Source organism: Syngnathus floridae, chromosome 13 (assembly GCF_059516105.1).
Source record: "Syngnathus floridae isolate MCC-2025c chromosome 13, RoL_Sflo_1.0, whole genome shotgun sequence".
Classification (NCBI taxonomy): domain Eukaryota; kingdom Metazoa; phylum Chordata; class Actinopteri; order Syngnathiformes; family Syngnathidae; genus Syngnathus; species Syngnathus floridae.
In genome coordinates this window covers 3,676,083-3,680,713 of record NC_142425.1, presented here as the reverse complement: position 1 = coordinate 3,680,713, position 4,631 = coordinate 3,676,083, and positions in this window count along the sequence as shown.

The window sequence follows — 4,631 nt, the reverse complement described above, 5'->3', positions numbered from 1 at the left end:
CAAAAAGTAACGCACAAAGTGTTGCGTGCAGATATGGCTATATCAGCAAAACAGTTTAAGCAATATTCCGAGAGATAAAAAGAGAAAGTGACGTTCTTTAAGGAAGATCAGAAGGTTCATGACGCATCGTTTGACGTGTTGTTTTCACGATCTGTTCTGGTGGACGCTGAGATGTCAGCAGTATCTTGTTTGACACAACCGTCATCTCGCCCCTGACCCAGCCGTAATCCTTCTGTTCTGTTGTACAAGATAAGAATGAGCAAGGAAAAGCAGCAAGCATACTGAACAGTAACATTATGAATAAGTACTCATTAGAGAACGCATGATAACATATATATACAATTTTTCTAACACAAAAGTTTGTAGAAAATTTTAACTTAATGGTATTGTGGTGAATTCTCTTCGATGGTCAGCTGGTCTTCCAAACAAACGGTGAAAAAGTGGCTGGCTTGGGGAAGGAATACTTCAGTCTCACACGGCTGATTGGGGAAAGATTTTATTCAACCGATGTCAGAGAGAAGTGTCTCGCGCCCTAGCCAAGATGTCGAGTCCCTTTGTATACTCTCGCCCTAAAACTTACACCCCCACGCTTCCCTTCACTCGGGTGCACGCACACGGGGCTGTCGGATGATCTATGACCCCGCAGTCAGCCTCCCTAACTCTACATGGTGCATATCTTGTCAGTTGCTAATGGAAACCAGATGTGTCTGGTGCCAATGAATCTACGTTACTGGACCAAGCCCCAAACAATCCCGCACGAACCTGACCCGAACATGACCCGGTCACACTTAGGCTTAGTTGTGAGATATACATTGCATGATATCAGAATAAAAATTTACCACAGTATAACACCAAATGTATTGGAAAATCCATATGTCGTAAAGTGTCGTATTATTACTATCTTTCACTGTGTCCTACTCCTCACTCCTTCTGAGGCTTGGCAACACCCATGCCTCACACCTTGACAAACGTTTTGGGAGAATGTGTTCTTTACTACATATGATTCTATCATCATTTAATTTGACTTTCTTTCCAAAACGCTTCTCAATTTCCCAGTTCACACATCTCCTGCATGTGTTACTGGTTCTCCAGGTTTTTCTCTAGTTAATTATCAGTCCAAAAGCAACGTTTTTTTTTCTTTTTTCTTAGCATTCAACTTACTCAAAATCACTCTTTCTTCAAAGTCGCGCAACTCATTTTCCATAGTAGTCGCCAACAACTTCAACCATTCAACCTGTATTTTCCTTCCATTCAAGCAATCATTCATCAATGCTCATTTGCATCTCACACACAGTCTCCAAAAAGGAGTCTTTCCATCACATTGGTCCCAATTTATCCAAGCCCCCCCCCCCACACACAACATTCATACACAATCAAGGTTTCTGATAGAACACTCCACCAATCCAAAAAAAACTCAACACAAAAAAACTACTGGCAAATTAATCAGAATTTTTTCTTTGTTTTCAAATTTAAAGAACTCAATCTCTCAGATTTAGCTCGCATATAGAATTTTGTATAATCTTATAACACAACCAATCAATTATTCCTATTAAATGTAGCATTGCAATATCTTAAATTCACAATTTTGCTTCTTCCAATTCCTGAAAGCATGTTCTGTCGTTTTTTTTTTCTTCGAATTTCTCATGAGGGCTCGACACTAACATGCACTAATGTGGATTAGTTTCTGCTCGCAAACAGATTTCTCTCTTTTCCTCTCATTTTTATCTTTCCAAATCGTTTCTGTTCTGCGGTGCAAATTGGATAGACCACAGTCTAGCAAATTTCTTTACACTAAAAGTTTTGCCAATTTTCATCATTTTAACACATACGCACACACATGCACAGCTCTCACGCGTGAAAGGTAGGTCCCAGCACCAATGATTCGTCACAGGCTGGCCATTTCCTGCGGTCGATCATGAGCTGGTCCCTCCCACGCACACGAGGACAGCACATTCTAATTTTTTATTTATCTTCTAGAAGCAAGTTGTATTTCTTTTCCACTTGATTTGCACATTTTAACTTTAGTGTGCACACAATTTGATCTCTGGTCATTTGTCATTAGGCACACAAACAGCATTGTCATACTTCTTGGATGGACAGGAGCTCTAAGACTCTAAAAGAAATTTCTAATCAAAGTCAAAGTCAGCTTTATTGTCAATTTCTCCACATGCCAAAGACACACAAAGAAACCGAAATTTCGTTCCCCGCTATCCCACGTGACAAGACATGGCCCACAATAGACAATCAAGGAAACAAGTAAACAACAGCGTGCTGAATAAATAATGAATAAATAACACAACAAATAAATAAGAGGAGCAAAAAGGAGCAAGTGAGCGTACAGCAGACATTCCAGAAAATAGCGCAACAGTGCCGCTCGCTACGCAGAAGGGGGTAGCGAGTTCAGGGTCCTAACAGCCTGGAGAATGAAGCTGTTGGCGAGTCTGGTGGTGCGGGAGCGCAGGCTCCTGTACCTCTTCCCAGAGGGCAGAAGGTCAAACAAAGAGTGTGCTGGGTGACTCACATCACTCACAATCGCGGTTGCCTTGGGGGTGAGATGGGAGGTGTAAATGTCCTTCAGGGAGGGGAGCGAAGCACCAATAATCTTACCAGCCGTATTCACGATGCGCTGCAGGGTCTTCAAGTTCTGTTCAGTGCAGCTACCACCCCAGACAGCGATGCAACTGGTGAGGACGCTCTCAATGGTGCCACGGTAGAATGTAGACAGGACTGCCTGAGGAGCACATGCACGCCTGAGCTTCCGCAGGAAGTACAGGCGGCGCTGAGCTTTCTTTGCCAGTGACGTGGTGTTTGCGGACCAGGAGAGGTCCTCACTGATGTGCACCCCCAGGAACTTGGTGCAGCTCACCCTCTCCACCACAGCACCGTCGATGATCAGCGGCAGGTGTTTTGTGTGACCCTTCCGGAAGTCAACAACGATTTCCTTGGTCTTGTTTACGTTCAGCAGGAGGTTGTTGTCCCTGCACCACGTGGTCAGAAGGTCAACTTCCGACCTGTACCGAGTCTCGTCGCCCTTCGTGATGAGACCCACCAGAGTCGTGTCGTCAGCAAACTTCACTATGTGGTTGTCGCTGTAGGTCGCAGTGCAGTCATGCGTCAGCAGGGTGAAGAGCAATGGACTGAGCACGCAGCCCTGGGGGGCCCCCGTGCTCAGCGTGATGCTGGCGGAGATTTTGTCGCCAACCCGAACCACCTGAGGCCTCTGACAGAGGAAGTCCAGTAGCCAGTTGCAGAGGGAGGTACTGAGGCCCAGCTCGTCGAGTTTGCAGATGAGTCGCTGCGGCACAATGGTGTTGAAGGCAGAGCTGAAGTCCACAAACGGCAATCTCACATATGAGTCCTTTCTCTCCAGGTGGGTGAGGGCTGAGTGGAGGGCAGAGCAGATGGCATCCTCAGAGGACCGTTTGGCACGGTACGCAAACTGGAAAGGGTCAGTGGTGGGGGGGAGAACGGATTTGATGTGCTCCATGACAAGCCGCTCAAAGCACTTCATGATGATGGGCGTCAGTGCCACGGGGCGGTAGTCATTAATAATAATTAATAATAATAATAAGCTGACAATGACATGTTCTGCTGTCATATGGGCATCTATTCTTTCTTTCTCTGTATGAGCATGAGCGGTCAAAGGGGAGGAAGCTTGTCATGCTGAAAATGTGACTTTTCCTCTGCCTCTTCCTCCGCCCTTTGATTGGTTTTGTTTTACATGACAACACACTCTTGCCAAGTGTCCCCGTTTCCCACAGTTCCAACAGTCCAAATTTGATGTGGAGTTTGAATTGAATGGTGGCCTGCAGCCTTTTTGGTCTCTAACTCTTCCTCTGCCCCTTTGGGAACTTTGGAAGAAGACCGTTGTATCTTCATCTAGATCATTACCATTATCATCTAGATGAAATACATCAGAATTTTAGCCTTTTTTGACACTCGCAGCCGCATCACCTTTCACCTTTCTATTTTTTGTCTTTTGGATTTGTTTTCTCCTCTCTTTTCTTTCCTTTCTCAATCCCTTTGGCTTCCTAGCCACACTCTCCTCCAAAAGTTCTACCACAACGTTCCACATTTCAACTTCCCTTCTACTCCATACTTTTTCTTCCACTTCGGCATGTATTGCATACAATTAAGAAATTTACTCGCCATGTACTTCTCATCTCCGTCAAGAGCTAGAGATGTATCGTTCTTATTTCCCATCTTAATTTTAGTAGTTTTAGTTTTTCCAATTTTTTTCTCAATTTTTTTTCGTTTTCTTTGAGGATGCTCAATGCAGGTTTAAATTGACCTTTCAACAAATTACTAGCCTGTGATATTGCCGTGGATCAATGCTAGAACTGCTATTTAGTCAATTTATCCTACCAGTCACACTCTCAACCACACAATTTTCTTATCCCTGCCTACGCGAAGTCCTCTTTTTTTTTTTTTTTTTTTAAAAAAAGCTGCTTCATCCAGAGAGGGGACTCTACAACACCCCTTCCTTCCCTGGGAACTAAAGACAACAGTCCTGTTACCCAGCCCTGCCAACACGAAGTCTTCTTTAAAAAAAAAAAAAAAAAAAAAAGAGCTGCTTCATCCGGAGAGGGGACTCTACAACACCCCCCACCTTCCCTGGGAACTAAAGACAA